This window comes from Macrotis lagotis, chromosome 1, assembly GCF_037893015.1.
Source record: "Macrotis lagotis isolate mMagLag1 chromosome 1, bilby.v1.9.chrom.fasta, whole genome shotgun sequence".
Taxonomy (NCBI): domain Eukaryota; kingdom Metazoa; phylum Chordata; class Mammalia; order Peramelemorphia; family Peramelidae; genus Macrotis; species Macrotis lagotis.
In genome coordinates, this window is record NC_133658.1 from 324,927,336 (window position 1) to 324,949,071 (window position 21,736).

Genomic DNA, 21,736 nt, shown 5'->3' on the forward strand with positions numbered 1-21,736 from the left:
GTGGGCTTCTGCTTCCAGGGTGGAGGACATACTGTCCCAAGCTTTTGAGGGTTTTTTTCAGTTGTTTTCAGAGATATCCCCCAGGGACCTGAGAGTTCTCACTTCCCCCAAGGTCTTATGAGAGACTCTGACTGCTCTTCTGGTTTGTGCTCTGGCCTGTGGGTGACCACTAGCATTCTCCTCTGCCCTGGAACTGCTGTAGGCAGAGAGCTCTGTTGTGATTCTGCTCCTCTTTCTGAGACTAGGACCCCAGACTACTACCTGGATCTGAGTAGGGATAAAGACACAGAGTTCTACCTCAGGGATAGTAAAAAGACTTCTGTAATCTTCCTCAACCCCACCTTACCTCTGTGGGCTAAGCTCTCTGGGAGCAGCTGCTTGATGACTCTGCCAGGTGACTCCCCAAGTCTACTCCTGGGCCCCTGAACTGGCCAATCTTCTTACTCTGGTATGGCAGAGTTTTCCTATTGAACTTCCTAGTTCTTGGCAATACCTGAACTGAGAAGTCTGGAAACCTCCACCACTGCCAGACTCAGGTGCCCCACAGTCTGTTCCTGGATGACTGGAACTGGTTAGCTCCAGTGCATGCCCTGGACTATGCTGTAGGTTTTTCCTAACCCCAATGTAACAGACCCTTCCAAGATCTTCCAAGTTGTCTTGGGCTGGAAAATTGTTTTACTCAGTATTTTTTTAGGTTCTGTCACTCTACAGTTTGGTTAGAGTCATTGTTTAAAGGTATTTGGAGTGGTTTGGGGGAGAGCTCTGGTGAGTCCCTGCTTTACTTCTGCCATCTTGGCTCCTCCCCCAAGTTTCTTCTTCTGTAAGAAGAGGGAAGGAGATTGTTATAATAGGTAATTCATAAGGTCCATTTCACCTCCAGCACTGGTTCCATGATTCACATTGGGAAGAATATTGTGCATTTTGGAGCCTTGTTGTTCAGTCATTTTTCAGTCATGTTCAATTCTTCATGATCCCATTCAGGATTTTCTTGGCAGAAATACTAGAGTAGTTTGTCATTTCCTTCTTTAGCTCATTTTACAGATGAGGAAACTGACTCACACAGCTAGTATCTGGAATTATTTTCCTGATTCCAGCCCAGCACTATTCACTGTACCACCTAGCTATCTCCATTGTATGATATGCTTCTATTAATGCATCCTAAGATTTTATTGATTTTGTAAGTTACTACTAAATCCACTTAAGGCCCATGTCTCTCACCCCAATAATTTTTTTGTTTCCATGCTATGAATTGATCAAAATTGAATGTTTTGAGAGGAAAACACATATTCTTGAGGAAGAAATAAAATATTAGAGGTAGCAAAATTATGTAGTACATAAGACTTTTTTTTAAAATTGAAAGTAGTAATCTTTGGTCTTTATTTAAACTCCACAGTTCTTTCTCTGGATACAGATGGTATTGTACCTGATTATTGCACTGATGGAATAAGAAGGTCCATTAAGGTTGATCATCACCCCCATGTTGCTGTTAGGGTGTATACTGTTCTCCTGATTCTGCTCATCTCTCTCAGTTTCAATTCATGCAAAATTTTCCAAGCTTCTCTGAAATCCCATCCCTCCTGGTTTCTAATAGAGCAATAATGTTCCATAACGTACATTTACCACAATTTGTTCAGCCATTCCCCAATTGATGGAAATTCCCTTGATTTCCAATTCTTTGCCACCACAAACAGCTGCCTTGAATATTTTTGTACAAGTGATGATTTTAAGCTTTTTCATGATCTCTTCAGAGTATGGAGGTATTGCTGGATATAAGGGTATGCACATTTTTGTTGGCCTTTGGGCATAATTCCAAATTGCTCTCCAGAAAGGATAGATCAGTTCACAATTCCACCAATAATGTATTAGTGTCCCAGATTTCCCACATCCCTTCCAACATCGATCATTGTCCTTTCTGGTCATATTGGCCAATCTGAGAGGTGTTAGGTTCACCACAATAATTTTCTTTTTTTACCCCAATAATTTTCACATAGACTATTGTCTAGTTATACCTTCCCTATTTTGTACCTGTGCAATCAATTGTTTCAATCAAAATGCATAGCTTTCCATTTATATCTATCAAATTTCATCTCTTCTGTTTATCATACTAGCTGGTTAATATTGTTTCAAGTCCTGACTGTTATCCAACATGTTAGCTATTCTTTCTGGGTTTGCATTATCTGCTAATTTGATAAGCTTCTCAGCTATATATAATAGGGATTGGTTGGCCTATGGAAGGAAGTAGTCCTCGAAGAATGCACAGATATTCTGTATTTAGTTTTAGTCCAAGAAACAACATAAAAACTGAGTAAGTAGCCTTTTTCTCATCATCTCTAACTGAGCAACTGGTTTTGTATAATTATGAAAACTTTTCTAATTGGCTGCACATTCTTTTTTTTTTTTTTCAAGGCAAATGGGGTTAAGTGGCTTGCCCAAGGCCACACAGCTAGGTAATTATTAAGTGTCTGAGACCAGATTTGAACCCAGGTACTCTTGACTCCAGGGCCGGTGCTTTATCCACTGCGCCACCTAGCTGCCCTTGGCTGCAGATTCTAAAGAACTGATGTCTCAGGGATTGTTGAGATGGAACTCAAAGAGAAGTGACTCACCTATCTCATATTTTCTTTTTTCTTTAAGACTGGACGAATTTCTCAAGAATGTTCTCAAGAATCCTGTCGGGGAGAACCACAAAACTATAGAGATTGTGAGCACATGGATGCCTCTATTTATTTATAGTTATTCTTTCCCAGTCTTGAGTAAAGGGTTCGTCAGACAGAGAGGTTTCATCAGGAGTTCCATAGATCACAAAAGAAATTAGTAGCAGTGACCACCTGAAATGTGATGATCGACAACAATTGAAGTAACTACAGATAATTGTACAAAGATTGTTATTAGGATTTTGGCAGCCTTATTGGGACACTTCATAGTAGAAAGAAATACCAGTTATGAAGTTTAAAAGACACCAGTCCCTTGAACCCAGAGATGAATGACACTTAAGAAGAATTTCATGAAAAATCCACGAAGGGACAAATAGATTTCCAGGGTCAGGAGTTGGGAAGTATCCTTTGCTACTATCCTTTCTATAACATGTTCCTTCATTACAATTGTACTTTATTTAATCCTACTCTCTTCCCATGAACATTGTATATATTTGTAAAAGAGATTTTTGGAAGAATATTTTGCACTACTTGTTCTTACTAATTCTTTTTTAGTAAATTATTTTTCTAACAGCTAGTAGATTCAACTGGTTGATCATTGATGGGGATAACATCAGTGGGGACTCACAAGAAATATTATTAAAGAGCCTAGCCTCTTAGGATTTTATCTAGAGCCATATTAGAGTAAGCTGCTCTTTGGGGACTTGACCAATTAATGTGAGTGGAATTTGGAGAAGTAGTCAAAGGGTATTACTACAACTAACACAAAAAGTGCTTTTTTATGTGTCATACACTGTGTAAGCTCTACAATTATTACCTCATTTGATCCTCACAACAATGTTGAGAGATAAGGATTATTATTATTATTCTCATTTTACAAATAAGAAAATTTAGGTAAACAGTGATTAGATGACTTGTTCAGGATTGCACAGGAATTAAGTTACAAAGGCTGGATTTGAATTTTGATCTTCCTTAAATTCTCCTAGGTGCCCCTAAATTGCTTCATTCAAGGAACTGATAAAAAGGATTAAATAGCAAAGGGTTAAAAGGAAGAATCCTTGAAGAACTTCATTAGAAACTTCCCTCCAGATCAGCAAATGATCCATTAATCATTCTTTTGGGGGGGGCAGGAGAGGTTCAATCATTTAATGAACATCTAGCCCACATTTGTCTTGATTTTTGTTCTGCCATTGGACTGATGACTTCACTCAACTCTGCTGCACTTAAATCTAATTCATGAGCAAATCAAAACATCACCCATCATGTACTATTTACCTCAATACTATGATGTCATCAACCCTCCTTGAAAACTAAGAATGAATGAAGACTATGATGAGAAATACTGTCAGATTTCTTACTAAAATACAGGCACACTAAATCCATAGTGTTCCCCTGATCTCCTAGACAATTTACTCTTTCAAAAAAAGAAAATGAAATGTTTTCATCTGTCATGCTATATTCTTAGACGACTAATATTGGTGCCCAGAGGTCACCTCTCTCTTTTGCTCATTTTTTGTGAGCCCTGCCATTTGTACCTTTGTTATTCTTGGTCTGGTGCTCCTGGGTCTTATAGAAAAGAAAGTCTCTGTCCTTACTGTCTTTTCTTTTCCTTCTCATTTGAACATAGACTCTGAAAACCTTGTAAAGTAATAATGGAAGTCCTTAAGGGCCAAGAAGGATTCAAGAAAGAACATTTTCATATAAGTGGAAAATGAAAACCCAGTTCTTCCAATTTCTTCTTCCTTAACATAGGAAATTTGTTTGTGATAGTTTCTCACATTTTCTTTCCTTTGATTGGTAAAGTTCACTATTTTTATTTTTTTAAAACATTCTCTCCTAATGTTTCTACCCTCTTCTATCTACATTGTCCCCTGACCAACTGCACACAAAAAATATAATTATAGAAAATTAGAATTGGAAAGGATTAGAGTCATTTACTTCAACCTATATTTGAGAAGGAATCTTTTGCATTTTTCCTGATAATGAGTCATTCAAGATCTCCTTGAAGATACCCAATGACAAGGAGCTCAATTATCTGCTGAGGGAAGCCCATTCCCCTCTAGACATCTTTGATTTTTAGGAAGTATATCTATGCATCTATCTCCCTCTATCTTCTACAGTCTGGTTTGTCCTTCTGGAAACAAGCAAAAATATTTGAAGGCAGTTATAATATTCATGGAGTAGCTAGGTGGTGCAGTAGAAACAGAAGTGGACCTGAAGTCAGGAGGACCATAGTTCAAATCTGACCTCATTTACTAGCTAAGTAATCTTGGGCATTTCACTTAATAATGTTTACTTTAGCTTTCTTATCTGTAAAAATGAGATGGAGAAGGAAATGGAGAAAGAAGTATCTTTGCCAACCCTCCCCAAAACCAAATGATTTTAAAGGATGAGGCATGACTGAATAGCACAACATTCTCTTTATCCCAAATTTTTTTTGCCTTTTTTTTGCAAGGGTTAAGTGACTTGCCCAAGGTCACACAGTTAGGAAATTATTAAGTAGCTGAGGCTGGATTTGAATTCAGGTCCTTCTGAATCCAGGGCCAGTGCTCTTTCTACTGTTAATTTGTGAACAAAAGGCCTTAGCAGTTCTGGGAAAGAGACTACCAAACTCTTGGTAGGTTCAGGGAAATTCTGTGTCAACTCAATTCAATAAGCACTTATTAAATGCCTACTGTTTGTTAATCACTGGGAATATTAAGAATTAAAAATAAATGAAAAACTTCCTGTCTTCAAGGAGCTTACAATCTCCTCTTACAAATTAACTAGCCATCTGCAGTTTGAAATCTGATTTGGATTGCTTCATGCTTAATCAATGACAGAACAATAGCAAAGAACAAGTCTCCAAGATCCAAGTTTGAGTACCAGCTCTTCTTCTTATTAACTGTATCATTTAAGGCCCCTTTCAGTCCTACCTTTCTAGGATCTAAGGTCCAGCCTAGTTCTAATATTTTGTGTTCTGAAATCCCTCACAGCTCCAACATTCTTTGTTCTAAGGACCAACCCAGCTTTAATATTATGTGTTCTAAAGACTCTCCCAGTTCTAATATTTTGTTTCTAAGGACCATGCCAGTTCTAATATTCTGTGTGCTAAAGTCCCTAGCTTTAATATTCTGTGTTCTAATATCCTCCGGTATAAAATTATGTGTTCTATAGTCTCTCTCAGCTCTTATATACTGTGTTCTAAATTCCATCCCAGCTCTAATATTCTCTGTTCTAAGAACCATACCAGCTCTATTATTCTATGTTCCAAGTTCCCAGCTCCATTGCTTATAGGAAATGGAAATAGCAAAAAACTTAGACATCATTTATTCTAGGGGGTCTTAACCATTTTTGTGTCAGAGAGATTCCTTTGTCAATATGGTGAAAACTTTGGACCTCTTCTTAATATAACATTTTAAAATAAATAAAAATGAAATCATATTATCACAAAGGAAAACAAAAAAAAGTTCAAAAACCCCTTGGCAAGAACCTGAGATCTTTCATTTTATGAATAGGGAACTGAGGTTAAGAAGGAAAGTGCTTTGTCCAAGGTCATATATAGAGTAAGAAGAGAACTAACTCATTTTGTTTAAGATTCAGGAGTCTTGTGGCATTCACATCTCAGAAGAAGTGCCATTTCTGTGAGACTTCACTGACTATAAAATGGTTTCCTTAAACCAATCCTTTTCTGTTGTGAATTTGCCCAAGAGGAAGTGTCACAATTGGAATTCTTACATAGTTATCACAGTTTAGGATATCTTTTTCCAGTGTCCACAAAGCTGTTTCCTCATCTCTTCATCTTTGAACTGGCTGGTTCCTTAAGTATCTGAGTTTCTAAGGATCATGAGTTGACATTCAGCCTTCTGTGGAGCTTGGAGGATTCCATTCTACCTCTTTCCAATCATAAATCAGTAAGTGGTGCGAACCTATATATTGTCTAGGGTTTACTTCCCTTGGGGTCTTCAATACAGCTCTTCATCATTCTTGTGAACCCTGCCCAACTCCTTTGACCTTCTTTTGCTCTAAGATGTCCCTTTGTGTCTATAAAGAGACCACATGAGTGCATTGAATAGATAGCCAGAAGCCTGGATTCCAAATCTTTGGAATTGAATTGTCATCTACTCAGTGTGTGGGGTTACTTAATTTCTTGATATCTCAGTTTCCTCTTTTGTAAAATAAGGGGATAGATCAGGGGATCTATTAACTTATTTTAAAGTTATTTTTGATAACTTTCAATAGAATTGGTTTTCTTTGTAATTTTATGTATTTTATTTAATGCATTTAAAAACATTATTCATAAAAGAGTCCATAGGCTTCACCAGATGGCTGGAGTGATCCCAAAAAAGGCTAAGAACTCCTGGAAGATATGATCTTCTGAGGTCCCTTCCAGTTCTAACTTTCGATGGTCTTCTATTAGTCTCCCTCCTAGGCTCTTTGAAACCATCTCCTTTGCAAAGTGACCCTGTAGGGGGAGACAAAGACACACAGGTAATGCAGTGCGTCTTCAGGGTACAAAGGTTTAGGTAAGATTCAGCTACATTTTAGACTGTGTTGATTATTATTAATTATTAATAGTATGCTATTATTATCTTAATCATACATACTTTAAAAACTTTCGTCTCATCAGTGTGCATACTCCCTCCAGCGACAGAGATCACAATTGCTCTAAACTACAGGAGACAGTTCTTTGTTAACTGCTTTGGCAAAAAAAAAAAAAAAAAAAAAAAAAAAAAAAATCGCCTGGTGCCTGACCTGCTGGTGATGAGTATATTTGAGTTGAACTAGGCTAATCTTTAAAGTAGCTAGGTGAGGCAATGTTTGTGTGGTGTACATGGAGTCAGGAAGAACTAAATTTTAATCTGGTCTCAGAAATTTATAAGCTGTGTGTGACTGTGACTGTGGCTCTGAGTGTGTGTGAGTGTGTGTCTGTGTGTGTATGCATGTACTCACTGTCATGTGTGCTTGCATATGTATGGACAGCACATGCTTCAATTTACTTCAATTTTCCCACTGTAAAAATGAGGATAATGACAGCGCCACTCTGTCAGGGTTGTTATAAGGATAATATAATATTTATACAGTCCTTTACTGACTTTAATTTTACTTAACCTTTGCTAGCTGTTATTATAGAAGGAAAGAGTGGAAAGATCTAGCTCCCAGAAAGAAAAACAACTGTTTGAATTTCCAGTGCAATTCATTGATTCATCTAATCTCAGAGTTGGAAGATACTTTTGAGATTATACAGGTCAATCCAGGCATGAACAGAAATTCTTTTAATAACATCCTGGACATTTCAATTAAGTTCAGTTAGCATTTATCAGATCCCTTCTAAACGGTTGGCAACAGAATTCTGGTTAGCAACAGAATACAAAGGCAAAAACCAACCTATGCTTGCCCTTATGGAGCTTACATTATGTATACCAATAGGAGAGAGATAGGAACTGGACTTGTGATTTCACCAAAGTGGAGAACTCTGGGATGAGAAAATTTCTCTACCAATATAGGTCAGTGTCTTCTGTACAATTTGTGATCTTTGAGAATCACCTAAAACACTAACCAGTCACCCAGCCAGGATGACACAGAGGTAGAACCTTGACCTGAATCTTTCTGATTCTAAGACCTGTTTTCTTTCTGTGTGGTATACCACACTGCTTAAGTACAGGTAGAACATATAATTAAAATACAAAGTAATTGGTGGATTAGAACACTGAGAACTGTGAGAATCAAAAGACTTCATTTGATCTGAACCTTGAAGTGATTCCAAGTAGGGGAGATGGAGAATAAGAACATTCTAGGAATTGGGGGTAGTCTATGGAAGGGCATAGAATATCAAATATGGAGAGTAGCAAGTAGGCCAGATGGGCTGAGTGTGTAAAGGGAATAAGGTAAATCAATTTCGAAAGAAAGAGTGGGGTCACATTTTTGAAGGTTTTAAATGCCAAACAAAAGTTTGTATTTTATTCCAAAGACAAGGAGGAGCCAATGAAGCTTCTTGAATGAGAGAGTGACATGGGCAGATACTTCTTATTTTGATAGCTAACTAGTCCAATCCAATTTTTGTCGTTGTTCCTCCTTCACAAGGGTGAAACATTTATTAAGCAACTTCTATGTATCAGATGTTGAGGATATAATTAATAAAAAGAAAGTCCCTGCCCTCAAGAATCTTATAATCTAATGAAAGTTGGAGGAGACAACACAAAAAGGCAGAAAAGTGAGAGAGCAGAGTGGAATACCAGAAGGTACCCAGTGTGGGGGATTTCTTGTTCCATGGAGTTGAAACCAGACAGAGCATCAGATGCAAAGTAGAGTAATCTGGGAGTCTAGTTTCTGTTTTCAATAAAAGAAAACATCAGGAAGAGTTTGTACCCTCTCATAATCCAAACAGAACTATGAGAATGATGGATTGGAAAGGGAAGAAGAATGAAGATAAGGAAACCAATTAGGAGTGCAATTCAGGTGATGAGAGCAAGAACCAGGTTGATGGTAATGGGAATGAAGAGAAGGAAATGTATTTGGGTCAAATTGAGGAGGTAAAATCAATAAGATTTGGGATTGTAGAGATACTTTTTTAGGGGGGAGGGTTGAGGGAGAGTGAAGAGTAGTTAAGGATGACTCTGAAATTGTAAACCTAGTGACAGAAAATATAGAGGTGCCTTTTACCAAAATAGGAATGAGTCCACATGTTCAAAAATATTTATAGCAATTCTTTTTCCTGGTGGTAAAGAATTGGAAATTGAGGGAATGCCCAAAATTTGGTGAATGGTTGAACAAGTTGTAGTATACAAATGTTATGGAATGCTGTTGTCCTATAAGATGATGAGCAGGTGAATTTCAGAAAAATCTGTAAAAACTTACATGAACTGATGCTGAATGAAATGAGCAGAACCAAGAGAAAATTGTTCACAATAATAACAACATCATGTGATGATCAACTGTGATAGACTTAGTTCTTCTCAGCAATGTTACAAGACAATTCTAAAAGACTTGAGATGGAAAATGTCATCCACATCCAGAGAAAGAACTAAGGAAACTAAATGCAAATCAAGGTATATTCTTTTCAGTTTGTCTTTTCCTTTTTTGTGATTTTCCCCTTTTGTTCTGATTTTTCTTTCACAACATGACTAAAGTGGAAATATGTTTAAGTGATTGTGCATGTATAACTTATATCAGATTGTTTGCTTTCTTGGGGAGGGAGGGGGAGGAAGGGAGAAAAATTTGGAGCTCAAAATTTTACAAAAAATGAATATTGAAAACTATCTTTATGTAATTAGAAAAATAAAATACTTATTAAATGCAGAAGAAAACAAAATAGTAATGAATTTTGAGAGAATTTAATGAGTTGCTTTGGTTAGGTGTTTGAAATGGTTGGAATTTCTAGGTGGAAATGTCTAGCAAAAAGTTGGTTATGTGAAACAAGTAGTTATTTGATCTTTGCTCAAAAAACTTCCATTTTGGTGGATTCACTACACCTTGAGGTAGCCCATTTAACTTTTTGACAGCTCCCATGGTGAAGAAAGATCTCTTTATATAGAGCTGAGATTTGCCTCTCTGAAATTTAAGTCCATTGTTCATATTCCTGGTCTTGACAGACAAAACAAAGTCTGATTTCTCTTCTGATTTCTTCTTCTCTTGTGAAATTCTGGAAGTCAGAAATCTTTCCCTACTCTCCTCTCCCCCTTTCCTAAAATCTTCCCTTCTTCAGGTTAATCACTTTAGTTTCTTTAAATGATTTTCATAAGGCTATGTCTCCAGTGGGGAGGGAGAAAAGGAATAAGCATTTATAGAGCATCTACTATCTGACCAGGCACACATTACAAGAACTTTTACAAATTTTATCTCATTTTATCTTCATGATAATCCTAAAAGGTAGCTGCTATTATCTCCATTTAAATAGTGCAGGAAACTGGTCCTCTCACTATCCTTTCCACTTTGTTTTAGATATCGAACAATTGAGCAATGCAGTGCAAAACTGGAGTGAACAAGAATGCCATCCAAGGTTGGTATCTAACAAAACTCTCACAAGGAGAGGAGAGTAAATGCCAATAGGAAACAGTCTAGTGTCTAGCCCCCAATGCCCTTAAAGGTCTATGGACAGCCTGCAGTGGGTAGAATTACTTCAGATGTGCAATGGTATCTACTTTCTGAATGAAAGTTCAATGTCCCTCAGGATTCAGACATATATAATTCTACTTAAAGCCAGTGTGGCACTAATGGGAACCTCTCTGTCATCCATGGGAGTAATCTAGACCAATATATTTTCTGAATTGCCTAATAAGGAATGAGGGACAGGGATCCAGTAAACTTAATGTTAACTGTGTCATGAAAGCAAATGGCTTCAGGGTTGATAAAGTCCACTCTCTGGATTTATTCAATTAATATGCATTATTGAGGATACATACATGCATTCTGTAGGGCTGGGACTGTCTTCACATACTCCCAATTAGTGTCATTTCTACAGTATAATACTCAAAACATTAATGTTATCTGAGCAGAAGAGAGTACAATGAGGCTTTCATATTCCTTCTTCTGGACAATTCGACTCTTTTAATGGAGCATAAAGTTACAATAAATATTGGGCAATTTTTTGTTTTGCCATTTTTGATCTGTCACACTGTTGACTACCATGGAGCTTATAGGTCACACGCACATACACACATACACACATACACATGTAGAATGTAAGCTCTACCATTGTAGAAATGGTTTTGTTTTTTTCCTTCATATAACCAATATGCAGCAGAAAGATTTGACTATAATAAATATCTTATAATTATTTGGGTCTAGTCATTCAAATATATATATATATATATATATATATATATATATATATATATGAATTCTATTTAATCAAACTGTTGTGTATTAGGCTTCCTCTCAATTGTATAGATGTGCCATTGATTTTTTTGCCCATATGTAGAAGTTTACATTTACTCTTATTTAATTTAGATTCAAGCTTATTTAAATCCCTACTCTTATCAATGTGTTATCCTTGTATCATTTGAAAATTTAATTAAATGACACTTTTGTTTTTATTTAAATAATTTATTGTTAAAAAAGGTAAACAGCACAAGGTCAATAACAGATTTCTAGGACATTCCACTAGAGATTCATTCTCTTTAGAGTTAGAAAACCTTCTTGCACACTGCTATCAAGTTACTGTAACTAAAACATGGATTTGACTACTATTCTTCTTCCTCCAAATTTCATTAGCTCCCTGTTGCCTCTTAGATAAAATACAAATTCTCCTCCCTGACTTTTAAAGCCTCTGATAATCTAGATCCCACACCCCTTTCCTGCCTCATCTCTTGTGGCATCTTTTCAGGCAATCTATTGTAGTCAAAATGACCTCTTTACTCTTTGCTACATTTTCTAAGAGCCATTGCATGTGTGGTCCCCTAGATCCAAGATACCCCACCTCTTGACCTCCATGTTTTTAGTTTCCTTTAGAGACCATATTATATATCTCCCCATAGACTAAAGACAGCTAGGTGATTCCATAATACACAGAGCATTGGGCCTGGAATCAAAAAGACCTGAATTCAAATCTAGCCTCCCTGTTCCCTCAACTGTAAAAGGGAAATAACCTAATTCACAGGGTTCTTGTGAAGTTCAAATGAGATAAGTTATAAAGTGCTTAGCAGAGTTACAAACATAGTAGGTGCTTAATAAACATTTTGTTCTTTCCTGATTTCTAGTGAAATGTAAGCTTGGTCATGGTAGAAATGGTTTTAGCTTTCCCTTTATATAATTAATGTATAGCAAAATGACTTAAATATAATAAATGCTTTGTAATTATTTGAGTCTAGTCATTCAACTAACTCTTGGTCTACTTAATTATATTAACCATTTTCTCTCTCTCTCTCTCTCTCTCTCTCTCTCTCTCTCTCTCTCTCTCTCTGTCTCTCTGACTTCACTCTGACTGTCTATCTGTTTCAACATTTGGAATCAAGTGACACCCCACTAGGCTTGAGGTAAGAAAGAACTTATTTCAAATCCTGCCTTATATATACATACAAGCTGAGTTAACCTGGGCAAGTCATTTAAATTCTCTGAACTTCAGTTTCATCTTATATAAAAATGAGGGGGTTGAATTAATGGCCTCACAGGTCCTTTTCAACTCTAAATTCTTTATCTATGACAGAGATAACAACAAATGTCTAAATTTAGGATCCTTTGATCTTAGACACAGGCATAGCAGGAGAGACTGTCAAATGCAATTTTTTTTCCCACTATACTATGATGCCTTGGGGTAGCTAGATGGTGAAATGAATAGAGTACTAGACCCAGAATTAGGAATATTTGAGTTTTATCCAGTCTGAGATACTAGCTGTGTGATCCTGAGCAAGTCACATAGCTACTATTTGGTTCAGTTCTATAAAATGAACTGGAGAAGGAAATGACAAACCATTCCAATACTTTTACCTTGGAAAAATTCATGGAGAAATCTATGAATTACAAAGAAATGGATATGATTAAATGACTGAAAAATGCCAATCTCTTCCTAAATTGCATCTGTCCCAGGTATTTATATTCCTAGAAATTGACTTTTCCTTAGGAAGAGGGAGGTCTAAATCATTCATTTATTTATATGACTATATATATATATATATATATATATATATATATATAGTGCTCTGTGTTAAATGATGAAGGAGAATCAAATAGAGAAATGTAAATATAATGAGGGGCAGGGCCACAATCAATTCAATTGAGTTAGGATTTTCAATCAATATTAATTATTGAATTTTTATTTATTAATTATTTTCTTTGTATCAGTTATTGCACTAAACACTGAGAATACAAATAGAAGACCCCCCCCCCCCCCAAAGATAATCCCTGCCATCAAGAAGCTTCATTCTTATGGAGAAGCTAGCACATAAAAGGAAGCTTAAGGGATGGAGAAGACTAGTTTGAATGAAATGGAAGAAAATTTTAGAGTAAATTCTTAACTTTTTATATCCTGAACCCTTCTGGAAGCTTATGGCTTTCAGAATAATATTATAAATGTGTAAAAATATAGGATTACAAAGAAAATCAATTATATTGAAATATAGTTATGTATGTATGTATGCATATGTATATTTATCTGTGTGTATGGATAAACTACCTATCCATGTCTTTTCAGGGACTCCAGGTTAAGAATTCCTATAATATAGAGGGTTGTTGGGAGATTAGGTTGGAATGACATTGTACAGTAGTAATATTATAAAGGGTCATGGATTTTAGACATTATTCTATTGTCAATGAGGAGTTATCAAATGTTCTTAGCAGATGAGTGATGTTTTCAGGAATTTGGTCAGCATTGTGTGAAAGATGAATTGGAGGGGGTGAGCGTTAGAAGAAGAGGAGGTGATTGATACTAGAGGAATTGCAGAGGAAGAAAAGAGATGACTACAAGAGACATTTTAGATTGACTTTCCTAGAATTCTTGGTCTTGGGGAGGTATGATGATGACAATACTCCCACCTTCCTATGACCTTTGATCCACCATAAACTAGTCAGCCACTGCCCCCTTTGGAATCTTGCCTTTTTCATCTGGCAGATGGTAAGAAGACTTGAGGCATATATCCCTGAAGGTAGTACATGTATAATAGGCATTTAATAATTTGGGGGATGAAACTAGATGGAGTCTAGACCTGTAATTTCATTGGCCTGGGGAATGCCCTGAAATGAAAAGTGTTTTGTAGTCTCTACAATTTGTATTCCTAGAATGCTACCCAGGGGCATTAAAAGGTTAAAAGACTTGGCCAGGGTCACATTGCCTTTTATGTTTTTAAGGCAGAACTTAAATCCAGATCTCTCTAATTCTGAGACCAATTCTTTTTCTATGACAGCACTTCACCTCTCTAACAACAAATGTTTAATAAATCTGTAAAAGAATTGATTAATTACCTCATAAAGATAGGAACTGCACCTGGACTTTCATTGATAAAGGGAACTTCCTGGATGAAGAAATTTCCTCTACTGAGACAGGTCAGCCCATTCTCTGAAACTTTAGCATTTATTAAGCTTTTACTGTGTGCTAAATACTGGAAATAATAAAGAAAGACATCTCTGCTCTCAAGGAATTTAGACACTTAAGCCTGAGTGCTTTCCTTAAAGCACAGTTTGTAGAAGAAGGGACCACAGAAATAAGAGTGTGCTTCTAGTGTGAGAAGGTTCTGTGACATAAGTTGAGTGATTTTAGTTGAGTCCAATTCTTCATGACCACATTTGGGGGTTTCTTGGCAAAGATACTGGAGTGGTTTGCATTTTCCTTCTCCAGTTCATTTTAAGGTGAGAAAACTGAGGCAAATGGGGTTAATTGATTTGTTCAGTGTCCCACAGCTAGTAAGTGTCTGAGGCTGGATTTGAATTCATGAAGAGGAGTCTTTCCTAATTCCAGGTCCAGCACACTATTTACCAAACTATCTAGTTTGCCCTTATGATATGACAGAGAAAGTAGAATCAGTAGAGAAATGGAAAGTACTGAGGGGTTAAGTGATTTGCCCTGGTTCCCCAATCAGCTCTTCTTGGCTCTTTCTCCCCTACTGCATGAGATAATGCATGAATTTGTAGAATATTTGATCTGAGAAGGATCTTTGAATATCAAAAATGAGAGTTAAAAGAGACCTTGAGATCATCACCCTTCATTTTAAGAGAAGGAACCTGAGGTTCAGGATGTGAAAATGATTTGCTTATGGTCAAATAATAAGAGTGGCAGAGCCAAGAGTAGAACCTAGAGTCCCTGACCCCTGGTCTGGCATTTTCTCCCCTGCAAAACTTGTCTTGAAAGGCAAATTTTCCTTCTAGTTTATAGCCCTTTGCTCAGTCAGTGAACCCTGCGCCTCTGCTATCTTGTAATTAGCTGCTCCTGGAGCGGGGACTCTGCTGGTTTATAGATCTCTGTTCATTCGGTGAATCCGGCACCTCTGCTATCTTGTAATGAGCCACTTCTAGAGATGAGACTCGGATGGTTTATCGACCTCTATTCTCCTACTATATCCTCTAATTTCTCTAGCTACTGAGAAAAATCTCCCCACATTTTCTGTAGAAGACCATAGGAGAAGAGATGGAAGGAACTAAAGATATTTTACCTCTGGAACAAAGGACTTGGGGGAATGTATATGAGAACTGTCTTCAAGGATTTGAAGGCTGTCATGTGGGAAAAGGATTGGGCTTATTCAGCTTGAGCCAAGAGGAAGCAACTAGGAACAGTGTTTAGAAATTACAGAGGCAGATTTTAACTCCATGGAAAGAAATATAATGCTATTTGAAAGTAAATTGAGATGCCTCAAGGAGTAGTGGGTTCCCCAATACCTCAGGAAGAGTCTGGATGATTGTGGTTGGCAACGCAGTAGAGGGGTACAGGTAGAACCAAATCAAAGTCTCTCTAAATTCAATAGAAAGAGCCCTGCAGGCTCTATATTGACTTAGAAAGTCATATTAAAATTATCTGTATTCTATTGAATTTTTATTTATTTTGCTAAATATTTCCCAATTGCATTTTAATCTGATTTGATCTCACTCTGGGCCTGTTCATTTGACTGTTGTAATAACTTATGGCTGCCTGGTTACCCTGCCTCAAACCTCCCCTTGATCCAGTCCATCTTCCACTCAGCTATCAGAAGAATTTTCCTAAAGCACAGGTCTGACCCTGTCACCCTTCTCTTCAATCAAGTCCAGTGGCTTCCTATTACTTGAAGCATCAAATATAAAAGCGCTGTTTGGATTTCAAAGCCTTTTCTTAATACTTACCAGTCTTCTTATTTCCCTTCAAGTATTCTGAGATTCAGTGACACTGAATTTCTTGTTCTTCAAATACCATACTCCATATCCTGACTCAGATTGTTTTCACTAGTTGTGCCCCATATATGGAGGGAATAGCCTTGTTTCTGGAAGGGAGGGAATAGGAGAATCTGAATAGGCCTCAAAAAAAAAAAAGAAAATCTGGAATGCACTGTTCTAGTCCCTAGTAGCCAGTGATGAGAAGAGGAGTAACTGCACAGTCCACTGGACCAGGATGTATTTGAAAAGTCCATTTGTACCTTTTCTCAGAAAAGATCCTCTCTTGAAGACTGAGAAGGCAGAATTATCCTGATCTCTCCACAGGGAGAAACAGGAGAAGGGAGGTCTTAGAGGAACATGCAAGATGCCAAAGATACTCCAGTATAGAAATGGAATGGAGAAATGATGAACTTTAGACTAGGAATCAGGGGATAGCAAACAGGTGTTTGTTGTTCTTTCCTTAAGGGCATCAGGAGGTAACCTCAGAGTTGGTTATTTGGTGGTTGTAGGTTTAGAACCTAGCCTGAAAGTATGAAGAAAGTATGAAGATAAGGAGATGTAGAATCCTACTAAAATTTGAGGAAGGTCTGAAAGAGTGAGAAAGTATATTGAGTCTTTGGAGAGTCTGACAGAACCTGAGCAGGAAGTAATTTCAACGTTATTTAGGGAAAAGAAGCAGGAATCTGGGCACAAGGGCACAAGGTGACCCAAGTTCCAAAAAAATGTGTGATAGTTTTTGTTTGGTCACATCTGATTCTTGATGACCCCACCTGGAGTTTTCTTAGAAAAAATTCTTCAGTGGTTAATCATTTCCTTCTCTGGTGCATTTTACAGATGAGGAAATTAAGGCAAAGAGGATTAAGTCATTTGTCCAGCATTACATTTCTACTAAGTGTCAGAGAACAGATCTTAACTCTACCCTCTGCACCACCTAACTGCTTGCTGAATGTGTGATAAGAGTGATAATAAGTGGAAATTTCAGATTCTGAATTTAGTAGTTCCCTAACCCCAAATTTCTTTTTTTAAATCCTTTTTTCCCCTTTTATTTTTACATCACTTCACTTTTGCTGTTTCCCAAGTCAAATATTTCTCCATTGCTCCCATTTTTGGGGAGAGAACTCAGGTCTAAGCTGGAATAGATACAATGAGCCCACATGTTTTCCTGTTAGAGAAACAAAGTATCAGCCTGTGAAGAACATCAATATTTATGTGGGTGGAGAATGGGGGCAGAGTGAGGCCAGCAGGGGGCTGCATAGTATAGTGGAAAGATGGCTCATCTAACATCAGGAGAATTGTTTTAATCCTGTCCCTACTAAAGACCGTTGTATGACCTTGGTCAAGTCACTTCAACATTTTCTGCCTTAAAGTCCTCATCACTCAAATGAAGGGGAGTAGAAAGTCTTCCCAAGGTGCATCTTTTGTTCTAAAGTCACTTCCATAGATTATGTACTAAATTCAATTTTCTTTGTTCTAAGATACCTTCCAGTTCTAATACTCTTTTCTAAAGGCACTACTAACATTCTTTGTTTTTAGGTCTCCTCCAGCTTTTACATTCTTTTTTTTCAGCTTTTACATTCTAAATTCAAATATTCTTTGTCCTAAAGACCTTTCCAGCCTTAGCATTCTTTGCTTTAAGGTCCCTTCTGACTCTAACATCCTGTAATCCTGTGACTCCCCCAGATAGACTCTTTCCCTCTACATGAACTAGGAAATCAATTTAAACTTCATCTCATCTCCAAGATCAAACATCTTAAGCTAGATTATTCACGTTTCTCTATTGTTTCTAATTCATTTCCTATTTTCCAGTTGAAAAACTCTGCCAGAAGCATTCTCTGGCAGAGATTAAAACAATTTCGGAAGCAGACACCCAATTCCTTTCTTTGGATAGTAAGCAAATTGGATGTCTGTGAGAGGCAAGCAAATTTTATTATCAACAGATAGTTTGCTACTTAACTATCCTTAAGACTCTGGAAGTATTTACTGGTTCTTGTTAGAGGACAAGGGGCTTGGATGAGAAAGCTGAGTGACTAAGAAGGGGAATCTGTGACCCTGAACCTCCAAAAAGTCAGTACTTCCCCAAAATTCAGTGACAACTCCCTAATTCAAATACACACATACATGCATCTCCCCACAGAATTCAACTTTATAAAAGTTTCAATTGTAAAATAGGAAGCCACCTTTAAAAGCCCTTTGGCCCAACCTATACGTGGGCTGCAATTCTCTCTTTAACATACCTAACAAAGTGGTCACTCATTCTTTCCTTTAAGAATTTTAATGATGGGAACCCACTGTATCCTGAGATACTCAATGTACTTTTTAGACACATCGAGAACAGCTAGGTGGCTTGGTGGTTCGAGCAATGGCTTTGGAGTCAGGAGGACAGGCATTCAAATCTGTCCTCAGATACTTGACTCTGGCTAGCTGTATGACCTTGGGCAAGTTACTTAACCCTGATTGCCTCACATCTAAGGTCGGCTGTAGTCATCCTGATCATGTCTGGCCACTGGGCTTAGAAGCTCTGCAGGAGAAAGTGAAGCTGATGACTTAGCACAGCACCCCCTCACTCAAATTCAATTCATGACATCACCTCCCTGATGTGGTCTTCTTTGAAAATGAAGGACAAATATTATTACTTTTAGATACTTTTGATTATTAGCCAATTATTTCCATTTATTGAGACTCCTTGCAATTTCTAACCTTGGTCCTAGTTCAAATCTCTTTTATCTGAAGACAGTTTATTATGTCTCTTTTCTGATATCCCTCCATGTCTTCTTTTCAAATTGAACATTCCTGCTTCCTTTACTCAATCCTTATCATTCTAGTCACTTTCCAGTGGACATACTCTAGCTTCTTAATATCCCACTTAAAATGTGCTTAGCGTACCAGATTCGGACTAACCAAAGAAGAGGGCAACAGGGTTATCCATTTCTCATCCTGGGAAAAGTTTCAATTATATAATCTTTTTGTTATTTTAGCAGATGGAAAGAAGGCTTCCAAATCGGCTTGTTTATACTATTACTTTATTTTAATCTTACTTTAAAATCAGTGACCAGTCCCTTTACACATGTACTACTTTCAAGCCATGCCTCTTAAATGTGCTGTACAGTTGATTATTTGAAGCAAAGTGTAGGCCTTTACATTTATCTCATTTTATTGTATTCTACACAAAATCTTAACCTTTAGAAATCTTTTAGGATCCCAATTCCAAAATCCAACAATTTCACTATGCACAAATTTAAGATGCATACCACCACTTTATCCTTGAAAAACAATGTTAAATAGGACAGAGTCAAAGATTGAGTCCTGTCACCTTCTTTCTTAAGTATCTGGGTTAGAATCTTAACTTCACTACTTACTATCTGTATAACCAGTTATGAGCTACTTAACCTATGTCTCCAGTGGCCTTATTCAAATGTAGAGAACTGCTCCTCAGTTTGTTCCCTAGACTCCTAATAGTATTGACATTTATGATCTCCTGTTCCTTAGGTTTGACAGAGGGCCATTGGGTGTACTCCTTTTAAAATTAGATGAGTGAAAGAAGAAGGTAAGTTGTGAATTAAAGTGTTGCTATTACCGATGTTAGAATTAAGGGTATAAAACTATTCCCATAATACATTCACTTTTTCATCAAATCAGTCTAGGCTTTATTCTTTGTTCATGTAGTTTCATTATCAAGATTATTTCATTAATATTCTGACAGAAACTTCAGACATTTATCAAAAAAATTGCAATGATTTGTATATTCTCATAATAATCAGAATTCCTGAATGTTCAAAAATGAAATTTATATAGTTCTTAAAGCATCCCAACTAAAAATACCTTGACTTTAAAAATTATGAAATGTATTATTCCCCCCCCCGCCAAAAATCCTTACAGAGAATAGTTATTTTGGTATTTTGATGGATCTATGACCTTATAAATTTGAGTTTTCAATCCATTTTTAAAAAAGTAGGAGGCTTATTTTAGTTCACCTCCAAAGTTTTTCTGAGTTCCAAATTCTATGATCTTATGATCACTCTTTAGTTTTATATCAATCTTTAAATGACTGGCTTTTTTACCCAGTCACTCGACCAAATCCAAATACATATTATCATCTAGTCCATATCTCTCTGTCTCATTCAGAAATGCCTTGAAGAAAGTCAGTCATACTATATCTTTAGCATTTCTCCAATTCACAACTCTTAGCTAGCTGCTTTCAAAAAAAATGAAAATGAGATATGTCTGTCTTGACTTATACTTAATGAATTCATATGTTTATGGTGATTACCTCATAACTTCCTTTTTAAAAAAAATTATTTATTTAAGGCAATGGGGTTAAGTGACTTGCCCAAGGTCACACAGCTAAGCACTTATTAAGTGTCTGAGGCCATACTTGAACTCAGGTCCTCCTGACTCCAGGACCAGTACTCTATCCACTGTGTCATCTAGCTGCCCTACCTCATAACTTTCTAAAGGTCCACAAAGCATGCCTTTAATGATATGTTCCAGAATTTCAACAAGAATTGAACTCAATCTTGCAGGCTCACATTTTGAAGAATCTATTTTTTTCCATATTTAAAGCCTGAAACAGTATTTGCTCATTTTTGTTTTACTGAACTCTATAATTTTATGAGATCACCCTCAGTGACTTAACAATCACATCTGTTAAGTTTTGTTTTAATGTTCTGGAATTTATCTATGTTTTTGGTGTCTTAAACAAACTGAGATCAGATAAGTCCTTTCATTCCATTTTGTTCTTTATTTTGGATTCCAATTTCCTTCCTCCCTCTTTCCTTCCCAATGTGGACATCATTGTTCTTTTCCTTTTTTTTAAGGTTTTTGCAAGGCAAATGGGGTTAAGTAGCTTGCCCAAGGCCACACAGCTAAGTAATTATTAAGTGTCTGAGGCCGGATTTGAACTCAAGTACTCCTGACTCCAGGGCTGGTACTCTATCCACTGTGCCACCTAGCCTTCCCTACAACATTGCTCTTGATGTGAAAAATGAAGGAAAAAAAATAGAAGTTGAATAGTTCAATTCTGTCTTTGTTTTCTTTCATCATTTCATCACTTTCTTGATTTTCCTCCTACTCACAACTTAGCATCCATAGGCTTATAAGTTAATGATTCTGACAATATTCTTACAAGACCATTCCCCTCTTCTTTTTTTTGCCTGCCCTTACTTCCTCTGTCTTTTTATATATCTTAAAATAAATCCATACTTAGTAGGGAGCTCTCTCTGCAGCCACACCAATTTCTTTTAGAGATTTCCCCTTTTTCTTCTTTGTCATAATTACTTGATATTAAAACTTCAAAACAGCATTCTTTATTTTTTTAGGTTACATGTGCCCAATCA

At 36.8% G+C, this 21,736-nt stretch overlaps 1 long non-coding RNA gene across 16 annotated transcripts in view; it reads left to right on the forward strand.

Annotated features, from left to right (window-relative positions):
- The window catches only part of LOC141505604 (uncharacterized), a 419,909-nt gene that overhangs the window by 139,443 nt on the left and 258,730 nt on the right, over positions 1-21,736 (forward strand). For 13 of the 16 annotated variants that reach the window (XR_012473645.1, XR_012473639.1, XR_012473643.1 and 10 more), the window contains exons 3-5: positions 10,575-10,632; positions 12,587-12,607; positions 19,890-19,947. This is a non-coding gene — a long non-coding RNA (uncharacterized LOC141505604). Of the gene's footprint in view, positions 1-10,574; positions 10,633-12,586; positions 12,608-14,470; positions 14,610-19,889; positions 19,948-21,736 lie in introns of all 16 variants that reach the window. The other 3 variants (XR_012473638.1, XR_012473644.1, XR_012473649.1) reach the window with 3 other exon arrangements.